The sequence below is a fragment of the Teleopsis dalmanni genome, chromosome 1 (genome assembly GCF_002237135.1).
Source record: "Teleopsis dalmanni isolate 2A chromosome 1, ASM223713v2, whole genome shotgun sequence".
Classification (NCBI taxonomy): Eukaryota; Metazoa; Arthropoda; class Insecta; order Diptera; family Diopsidae; genus Teleopsis; species Teleopsis dalmanni.
In genome coordinates, this window is record NC_051846.1 from 117,988,832 (window position 1) to 118,000,913 (window position 12,082).

Here is a 12,082-nt window from a genome sequence, read left to right on the forward strand (position 1 = left end):
CTAGCAGAGGTTTAAATTCCCCCATAGAATCCGATTCCCCATTAAGAAACTCTCTCGGAAACTGGGCGCGTAGCGATGAAGAATAATCTAACGTTTTTGCTGATTTCCTAAAAGAGGTGTTCCAACGAAATCCTACAACAGGACATTATGACTTTCCCACTCAGAATCTACATGTACCATCTATCGACATGAATATCACGGCCAATGATCTTGTTCAAATAAGCACAAACAAGTTAGATTGCAAAAAAGCACCGGGGTATGATAACATCTAACCCATCATGATAAAAAAACTTACCCCTTTTGGCTATAAATTTTATCACAAGACTTTTTAATGTCATTATTAAATTTGGCTTTTACCCAACAGAGTGGAAAACATCCATGATTATTATGATTCATAAATCAGGTTAAGATCCCACGATTGCCTCTTCATACAGGCCAATAAGCTTACTGACATCCCTTTTTAAACTCTTTGAAAGAGCACTGCTTTTAAAGCTGAAACTATTCCTTGACGGTCAAAACCTAATACCCTCCCACCAGTTTGGTTTTAGGGAAAAACATGGAACTATTGAGTAAGTGAATCGTATAACGAACGAAATAAGACACGCATTTGAGCTCAGAGAATATTGTTCCGCAGTATTTCTCGATGTTAAACAAGCCTTTGACAAAGAATGGCATAATGGGCTGCTGTTCATTACCTTCAAATGTCCACTCAGTTTTAGAATCATATCTGCATAACAGATGCTTTAAAGTTAAAAATAAATCATATACTTCTAATAATTTCCCAATAGAAGCTGGCGTTCCACAAGAATGTGTTCTTGGCTCTATCTTGTATGTACTTTACACATCTGATATCTCAATAAGTAGCTCAGTTGTCACCACAATGTTTGCTGATGATACGGCAATTTTAAGTTGAAACAAAAACGTTGTGCTAGCTTCAAACCAACTTCAATCTCATTTATTTCAGGTGGAGAAATAGTTGTCAAAATGGCGAATTAAAATTAATGAACTAAAATGTAGACACGTCATTTTCACCTTAAATCGGAGTACTTCTCCAACAATTTTACTAAATAACATTCTCATACCACAAGCAGATAATAAACCGTGCTTAGGTATTCACTTAAACAGACGACTAACTTGGCGCAAACATATTGAAGCCAAAATAATTCAGATGAAGCTCCAAGCCTCTAAATTGCATTGGCTCATTAATAGCAGATCTTCCCTGTGCCTAGAGTATAATGTACTCTTGTATAACAGCATCATAAAACCAATATGGACTTATGGTATCCAGCTATTTGGCAATGCTAGTGCTTCAAATATTGAAATTATACAAAGAGCTTATCCAAAAATACTGAGAATAATCACTGGTGCTCCATGGTATATTAGGAATGAAAGTATCCACCGAGATTTACAAATTTCCCTAGTTAAAGCTGAATTTGACAATATAAGAAAAAAATACAATTAAAGGCTGACAGAACATGTTAATCCCTTTGCAAGAAATCTCGCACATCTATCCACAACTTCCCGCCTAAAAAGAATTGACCGTGCAGCCATTAATTAACATTCAATAGCTTGAGGCAAAAACCGCACCTTTCTTTTAAGTTATCTGATAAAGTTGAACTGCTTTCTTAATAAACCACCTAACTTATTGTTAGTCTCATTCTAAGAAAAGATGCAATAAATAAATGTATGTTTAAAAAAAAAAAATTATAGCGGTAAACTATTTGTGTCAGAAGTATTGTTTTCTTACTCATACCATTAATTATAAAAATTGCAATCGTTAGCTCATTTAAATTCGGAACATAAGTGTTCTATAGAATATGAGTGTAATAGTTATCAAAGGCGGCCTTAACATTAGATAAAGTCGACTATTGATATCCCGTTACAATACTATTGATTCATTGCTTCCAGTTCCTATAGGCAAAAACACGACAACCGAACTGCCGGTAACAAAGAAATACACAGAGAAAAACAAGAGCAATTGGCCAACTTAGCTCAATATAGCGATTGCTGATGCGAAGAAAATTTCGAAGAAGGATTAACAACATGATATATTTAGTACGAATTGCCGCACCGGCCACCTTTCGGTAAAACAGTTCTTCAAGTCCCCATAGACAGAGGGAAATGTGAAGGCAAAATTTGATGAATCACTTTCACGTATCAAATTAGTACCGAATAAAATTAAATTAAAATATTATTAGACGTTTTCTTTTGTAAGCATGTCACAAAAAAACAAATGAAATGCGCACTTCTTTCGATGGCAACTGTGGAAAACTGGAAATTTTGTTTGTATTTGCAAAACACATAAAAAAATTTAAAGCCAAAATTAAAAAATTGAATAATAATTCTTTGCAATTATTGGTAAGAATATTTTATTTTTTAAATGATTGTGAATAAAATTTGTATTTTCAAGCTTTTTCTATGTTAACAGAAAAAAGTGGTAAACTAAAAAGAATTGAGTATGAAAATAGAGTGAAAGAAGTTCTTGACATATTTGAAACTGCATATTTGTCTGAATCGGATTCAGAACCGGAGCAACTTGTAAAACGTTCCAGTTTTGATTCTACTATTGAAGCTATGAGTGCTCAGGACTTTAAACAGCATTTCCGACTACAACGAGAAACGACAGAAGTCATTATAAGTACGAAGGTTGTAAACTAAAGTTCCTTAAATAATTATACCATATTTATTTCAGCACGGTTTTCACAGACTGAGTACTTTCAATTTATACTATATGTACATCTCGTATGTAAGTTTTTTTTTCTTTTGTTTTTTTTTTTCAATTTATAAATTATTTATTGAATCTTTCTAAAAACGAAACTGACAATAAATGGATCAAATTTTAAAACTAAATTTATTTATTTTTCCCTAAGCCATTGCTTTGGAAAAAAGTATTGAGACGTTAAATTATTTATAATAAGATAAGATTGAAAATTAAACTTAAAATTAAAATTGAAATTAGAATCAAAATTAAAAAAAACTAAAATTAATTAAAAGTTAAAATCAATTCAAAAAATCACACACATTCATTTCAATTAAATAAAATTCATAATATTTTAAATGAAATAAAAATTTAAAAAGTTAGCAGATGTTAATGGTGTCCTTCTTTTTTAGACGTCTGTGTTTTTAGACGTCTTTGTTTAGTAGAAGCATGTAAGCTGATTGGTTGGGATGATCTTCTAACTTTAAGAGGTGCTGACGGCTACATCAAGCAGCTTCTTCTATTACTGTTGGCACGCTCAAATCTCTATGAAGGTTGGCATTTTTCATAAGCCACGGTGCACCTGTTATCATTCTTAGGGTTTAAGATTGCAGCCTTTGCAGTTTTTCAATATTTGATGGCATTACTGTTCCCCACAGTTGAATTCCATAACTCCATATAGATTTTATTATCGAATTGTATAGCAGAATTTTGTATTCAAGGGATAGCTTAGATGACGTGCCCATAAATCAATGCAATAAACTTATTTTTATATTTATTTATGTCTTTTTAGCCTCTATGTGTTTGTTCCAAGTTAAACGTCTATGTAGATGTATCCCTAAATATTTTACATACTCGCTCGAAAGCACTTTTTGCTTATTTATTGTAATATTGGGACAGTTTCCTGGTCTTAGAGCAAATGTTACATGGGTACATTTTTGTACATTGACTTTGATACGCCATACTGATAACCATTGCTCGAGTTAGTGAACATGATCTTGAAACATGCGTTGTACGATTGCAGGGTTTTTGTGTGCACTTAGTATTGCTGTATCGTCAGCAAATGTTGCAGTTAAAGTGTTTTCCGAAGTTGGCATATCACTTGTATGTTTCTGAAACAAAGTCTTCATATTTTAAACTAAAACTTTTTTTACTTAAATAGTTTTTTAACAAGAGGTAAGTGTTAGCTGGCATGAGTGTTGTAATTTTATGTATTAAGCTTTAGTGCCATACTTTATCAAACGCTGGGCTATAGAAGTGCAGTAGCGTTATATAAATGCTTGAGATGTAAAATAGCATATTGTCGTAACTGTTTCACCATTGCAACTGAGATTTTATCAGGTCATGCTGTTATTGGTAAAGGGGTGTTATTTGAAGCATCAAATAACAGCACTTCGTGCCCAGTCACCATTTTCTAGCCTGAGAGGAGATTCATGCTGAATAGGCTGTTTGAGGTACTTTGTTGCCTTAGTCAGTTTGTTCAGTAGGTGCCAAATTGTATAGAAAATTGTCAAGGGATTTTTGATGTCTTTCCGCTAGTGCGTTCATTTGAGATCATTAGTACATTTAGCAAGTTTTGGGGATCTATGTCGTTGCCATAGTCTTCTGGCTTTCCTCTTCCGTTGTAATAATGCCTCTATTGATTTTGTCACACCAATTTTTTGGGTTGTTTTTTCAGTTCTTATCGAAGCTATTTCAGCACCCGTTGAGAGTACTTCAGAAAATTGCTTAACACTAGCATCAATGTCATTATTCTCTTTTAATGAAGCATATTGTGGTATATGGCAGAAAACATATATACGAAATTTTAACCAGTTTAAATATATCGTTAGAGTTCACATTTGGATAGATCTGTTATGTTGACATTGTACTGTTATTATTGTTGGTGAGTGGTCTGATGACAGTTCAACTGATGGAAATGCGGTGATTGTTGGCAGTTTAATATTTTTGCTTAGGCCAAAGTTAATAAGATCTGGGACCTTTTTTTTCGATTAGAAGGCCAGTAAGTTGGCTGTCCAGTTGAAATGACATCGAGATCTTCACTTTTCACAACTGCTAGAAGTTTCCGTCCTCTTGGTGTTATTAGTCTTGAACATCAGAATATGTGCTTGGCACTAAAATCGCTTGCAACTAGATATTTAGAACCGAGTGTTTTAAAAAAGTTTTGGAAGTCTTGGACTTTTATATTGTGGTTGGGTGGACAATATATTGCAGCTATTACGACACTTTCTCCATATTCATCACATCAAATAGCTGTCGATTGTAGATAATCTTTGCTGAAGTCTTCTAAAACAAAGTGTTTAAGTCCTTTTTTTTAATATAATACCAGTATCTCCACGAGCCATACCTTTGGGATGCTTGGTGTCATAAAAGCAGTAATTTGGAATTTTGAAAGCGTTTTTTTGAGTATGATGTGTTTCGGACACAAGCATAATATTAATTGCATTACTAATTAAAAAATATTTAATTTAAAGTTTATGGTTGTTTATACCGTTTGCATTCCAGTGACATATTCTAATGGAGTTGCTCATTTCTTCATTATCAGAGCTTCCATTAGAGCACTTTGATTTTTTATAAGTTCTTGCATCATGCTTTGCATACTACACATAAAAAGATTAAGACTTTGGGTCGGTGTATTTAGCGTTTCTTCTAAATTACCTACCGCCGGTTTCGCCAATTGTTGAGGTTGAATATTTTCTCTTAATACATTTGCATAACTTTTGCCTTGAGATATTATTATTTCTGGATTACTTAGTTGTTCTTGAAAGTTATTTTTTTGGGTGGCACAGTACTTGATTGATTTTTGGGAAGACTTCTCTGCTTAACTGCAACAAATACAGTAAAACCCTTATAATTTGCTGTGTGGTTTTTGACACAATTGCTGCATTTTTTTGCATTTACATCTTCCTTAGGTTTTGGGCATATGAAAGATTTGTGTAGATGTACACATATTACACATGCACTGGGTAAGATGCAATAGGTTCTAGTATAATCTAAATCTTGACAGTTAGTACATTGAATTGGATCTTTCTTTTTGAAGGGTTCTTCTACTGTTATCCTTCGATGTAAAAGATAACGAAGATTGTAAATTGGATGCGCTTCTAATTTGGCGAGTTTTTTTGCGTTTGGCTCAAGTTCTACTTTAAATATTGATTGAGGTATTTTATTTTTATTTTTAATATTAAAGATGGACTTGATGGTTGATGGTTTTGAATCCGGCATCTGCCAAGGCTGCTTTTATATCAGATTCCGATACGAAATGTTCTATACCTTAAATTACCACACTTAAACCTTTGCTACTTTTTAACTGATAGGTGCAGTAGCTTTTGTTATTGGCATCAAAGTAGTTTATAATTTTTCTATAGTTTTTTTTCTTTCTGTTTATCGCCGATAATGGATGTCATCTTCTTTAAGAGCTCATTCGAATTTTTTTCCTCTAAGTAGATTGGAGGTGGTTTGTATTTTTTGGTATTATTTCCAGTATTCTCGCTTTCATCAGTTGATAAAATTTGAAATCTATTTTTATTGACTAGTTTTAGTCATAAGGCTGAGTTTCCGCTTTGTAACAAGAATGTATTTCTCTATTCCTGTCTGAATTTTATTGCCACTGTCTTGTTTAGCAGCATTTTGCATATTGTTTTTATCTTCAATATTGACAGACTCATGTTCGTAATTATTTGTTGCGCAATTTGGCGATTTTTGATTACAAACATTTTTCTGCAACATTTTCTACGCTACATGTTTTTCATTGCTGTTCTTATGTGCAACATTTGTTGATGGAAAATTTGGCAGTGAAGATTCACATTCAGCACTCCATGAAAAAGTTTTTGACTGCGCATGCGCTGTGATAAGATCACTTTTGCGTGCAGAAGAAGGCGGCAATAAATAACTCAATAACTTGTTTATTTCCGCGCTCAGGGGGAAACACACATTTTGGCTTTTTTTAGTTTGGCGCAATCTGTTTGTTGTTTATATTTTATATTGAAATTAAAAACTGAAATAATTCAAAATTCACTTCCAAGCTCCAACACAAGCAGTGGAATTTTAAGCGAATTTAAACAAATTTTAAATATAAAGAACCTCACTTTCTCTGTGTATACTATTTGAAAGCAGAGTAAACAAAAACCCTTCTAAACACTTTTAATCATATTTATTCATATATATTCATTCATATGTATGGTATGTACGTAATGCAGTTACATACAGACAGCTGGCAAATCTTTTTGGTGTTGCAATATCACTGGCTTGGGGTACAGTCCGGCATGTAACAGGTTTCTTCATATCAATAAGCCATGAATATATTATGTGACCAGGAGGATCAATTGCAGCCGATGAAATACCAGGTATAATAGGAGCAATAGACTGCACGCATATTCCAATTAAAAGACCAACATGTCATGGTAAAGATTTTTTCAATCGTAAACAATACTATTCCATTGTTTTGCAGGCTGTTGTAGATACAGACAAAAAATTTTTGAATATTAGTTGTGGTGAACATGGATCCTTGCACGACTTTACAGTTTTGAGAAGATCTGATATATACCGACGTGCACAGTTAAATCAGAGTGAACTATTTCCAAACTCATCATTTATTATTGGAGATACTGGAAACTTAGATGAAAACCAAAAAAAATTTAACGAAAAGCATTCCTCTATACGAATGGTAGTAGAAAATAATTTTGGTGTACTAAAAAGTCGCTTTCGCAGACTATCAAAGTTTACAGAACATAGTAATTTGGTTGCAATCACGAACATCGTAGCCAGTGTATGTGTTCTGCACAACATTTGTATAAGTAAGGATGATTTTTGCGAAAACAATGACGAGCACAATAGCGTGGAAGAAACGGCAGATCAACCAGAATTTTTTGATATTTTTGAGATGGACAAGTATTTAATTACTTGTCAATAAAAAATATTATTAAATATTGAAAATAAAGTACAAACAACAAAATATAGAAAATTGTGTTTATTGAAATTATAAAAAAAAAATATAAACTAAATAAAACAATTAACTAAACTAACTATGGATTTAATGACTTCACAACGGCCTCCAACAGTGACAATTTTTTGCGCTCTATTTCTTGATCAACCTCCCAATATCCGGCCACTGGATTGTAGCGTGCATAAGCATACACTATGTGAGTAAATAAGTATGCTGATATTTATTGTAACTTTATTGCATTCTTGCAATATGAGCCCCTACCGTCCGTTTGACGATAGTGTTTGGGCTGGCGTGTGAAGACGCCAATTCAGCAAATTCTCACAGTATGCTAATGCACACTGCTCCTCCAAATATGAACTTTGTAAAAACATATTTTAATCAATAAAGCAAGTCTTAAAAGAGAACACGGTTTTTAAATTACTACAGGATATTGGATATATTGGATATTATTAACAATTTTGTTCTCTTAGTTTCTGTTTCTCTTCCATTTCAATTTTTTTCAATTTAAGCTTTTTCTCATAGTACATGCCGCGAGCGGAGCGCTTGCGTACTTTTTCTGTTAGCAAACTAGAAGTTGAAGATGGTGGTGGAGTTGAAGTCATTGATCCGATTCCACTTGGTGCTGGATTTGGTGATTCAATTTCAATTTCATTTAGTGAAGGTTGTGGGGATGGCAATGCTGAAGACAATTGAAAAATGACATACTTGAGTGAGAGTCGTCCAGCATTACCACTTCTTCGAAGTCTATATTGGTATTTCTAAGTTTTGGAGAATTTCCGAATATTTCGTCATTAGCTCCATATGAGGTGGAAAACACAAACTAGCGCCAGTTCGTTTGTTGTTATCTATTGCCGCTTTATATCATTTAAGTCTTTCATTAAAGTCCGCATTTTTTCTTCTAAAAACTGAGCCGTTCTTTTTTTATCCTGAAATAAAAGAAAAAGTAGATAATACATTTCAACTGGTTATACAATCATTCGTCAAACTTACAGTAATGTTTTTTGCGACCATGTCTTCTAATACATTAAAATAAGCCACCCTCTTTTTCTTTGTGTGTTCAAACTCGTGCTTCCTAGCTAAATAGCAATGCAGAAACCCAATTGTTTCTGCATTGTTCCACCGTTTTCGTGATGTTACAATATGACTATAAAAATATATATAATTAGAAAAATAGAGTTCCTTAATATTTTTACGTTTAAAGCATGATATAGACGATGAAATTTGTTTGCAAACCAAATTTGCAAACCGAATATGCGCTTTGCTATACACTTTGAAACAAGGTTGGCAAACTTCATTTTGATTTATTTTCTACAGCGTTCATATCAACAGCGGAGCAAGTACAGAGTGCAAAACAATAATTGAAACTGAAGAAATTGAGGTGATGATCATAGCAACCTGTTATTTATTTCATTTTTTAAACTAAAATTATTTTTGTTTCAATTTTTTAATATGTTACATTTTAAAATTTTTATGCATATAATAATTGTTTAAATATTAAAGCTTACTATAAAAATGTTTTTAGCACAAAATAATTTTTAAAATATATAAACTTCTTCAATAATTGTCTAATGTCTAGCAATTTTTTAATTATTTTTCATTTATTTTTCTTTTTACCAAAAATTAATAATTTTTTTCCGTAATCTTTGGTTGTCCGACGCTCACCAAAATTCTTAAATTATGAGAAGTTTGCAAATTTCGATATACACAAGCAAACGAGTTTGCAAACTTAACAAATAATTGAAAAATTTTAATTTCACTGCAAACTAGTTTGCAAACCAAATTTTGGTTTGCAAACTTGAGTATAGACGATGCAATTTGATAGCCAGCAAATCTTGTTTGCAAACAAATTTCATCGTCTATATCATGCTTAAGTTCTACAATTACTTACGTTCCACTCATTTTTAAACAGCAAAATAATTATATTAAATAACGTTATATTAAATAACTGCAGTTGGCAGTTGAAAATTTAAAAGAATCGTATATTATTATTTTTCAAATACAGTTAACAGCTAACAGTGAACTGGAAATTTCATATGTACTTCCAAAAATCGTTCACAATAGACGAGTTTTTAGTCTTGGCAACCATGCAATTTGAGCTGCGTACTAGTTACGCGGTTTCAAAAAGGTTGGACTAAATAAGCCAGCAGTATTGTTGTTTCATATGATAATTTTTAAAATAAGCAGTTGTTCTTTTGTTATATGCTTCCAAAAAAAACGCCTATTATTAAATTTTACATATTTAGAATTTTGAATAACAACTGGAATTTTTTTGGAATTACTAAAATAAAATTATTTAATAAAATTAATTTCATTTAAAACACAAATTTATTTGTTTTCAAAACATTATTACATCCCACTAGAACAAATTAATGTTCTTAAAGTTTCAATTGAATTTCACATTAACTTTTAAAGCATTACAAATTTACGTGCACAAATGTCAAAACATAAAAAAAAACACAAAAAACACAAATTGTTTTTTGACTAGAGCAGTCGTGCTTTTGTTGTTGTCCACGTTTTTTATGGTAAACTTCGGAAACTTACTGAGAAATTATTGTTAAAGTTGTTATGAACTTGATAAATTGATAATGGTCACCAGGAATGATAAATTTTTGCGAATTTAAATTAATTGTGCTGGTAGCCAAATAAATTATTTACTTTGCAAAATAATTTGCGCGTATTTAAATTTGATTTGATTTCTTTTTATACACATACTTAAACAGCTGATAGAGACAGCAGTTCAAGCTTTTAAGCTTGAAATAAAAATAAAAACGAGTGTTTTGAAACGTACATTATTTTTTTCACAAAAAGTAATTATTAAGTGTAATTGTGTAATTGAATAAATCGAAGGATATATAGTTTGCTGACAGAGTCAGTTAATATCAAATACATTATTTTAAATATTGTTTTAAATATATAATATATATGACTTAAAAATGAAAGAATGCCATAAGTGTCATATACGAATCCGTGGTGAGACCGGTCTAATATGTTCAGGTGTGTGTGGTCATGTTTATCACACTGCTCCAAAATGTTCAGGTATAGAACAATTTAATATAAATATTTTAAATAATAAAATGATACATTTTATATGTGAAGACTGTGTGCAATACATACATAATGTAGACTTTGCTTTAAGAGAAATGCAAGAACGTTAATTACACGAACCTACGAACCTTTTAAAAAAATACAAATGCGAATTTAAGGAATCTCTTAAAATTAATGAAATTGAAATTAAATCTTTACTAAAGGCAATTGAAACTAAGTATTCAGATAGAGTCACCTCTCTTATGGCAGTGCAAGAAAAATATAAAAAAAAAATTAGCTTCGTTTGAGCAAGAAGTAATAAGTGCCTATTATGAATTGTCTATCGCTGATAGACAGTAGAAAAATTTCTACTGCTGATAGACAAAATCAAATTTTGGTATTATGAAATGCAAACCGATAGAAGTTTTTCTATCAGCGGTAGACAAATTTCTCTACTGCATTTGAGCAGTAGAAGTTTGTCGATCGTATAAAATATATGCTGTTAAAACGTTTTATATAGTCAATTTAACATATAAATTTAATATAACTTAAATATTACTAATTTAATAGTTAGTAATAATTCATTTAGATTTAATATAATATGATATATATTTAATATATTCGATTTCAAATGTAGTGTTATATGTATATTGAGAATAATGATTGTTGCATTTTTGTTTTGTTTTGATTTTTTTTATGTGTATTTATTCAAATATTTTCAACATACGCAAGCATTTTTCAAATTTCTTAGATATATTTTTCAACGAATAATGTATTTACATAAAATTAAGAAATAATAAAATTAATAAATTTTGTTGTAGGGAAAAATTGAGGAGCAAAAATAGCAGATAGCAAAACTTGTTGCAAATATTGAAAAAAATATTGTTGCAAATATGGAAAAAAGAAAGACATTTGCAATAAGATACATTCCAGACCAATGTGGGACAAAATTATGATTGAGCTTAATAGTCTAGGGGCCTAGAAAATATTAAAAACATTTTAGTGAAGGGAGGCAAGAGTATTGTGATCAAAAACTTACTGTAATACAAGAAAAATTAAAATTGGCTATGGAAAACACCGACAAAAGATATAAATATCGGTCCTTTAAGCTTCAACTGCTTAAAAAATATATGAATATTACTAATTTAATTTAATGTAATATACATATAATGTAAATATAACTACATATTATAAAAATATTAAAATTAATATATATATAAACATATTTATTTTTAGAATATTAAAGTTTAAGTTTAATATATTACTTTAGTGTATTAATGTAATATAATATTAAATAATAATTTCGTATTAAGAAAATATATTTTTATTTATTTGTAACGATTAATATTTTCGCAATTTTAAATTATCACAACGTCGTGGGTATGGCTGCCTACATGGTATGGCATGATCACAGCAAC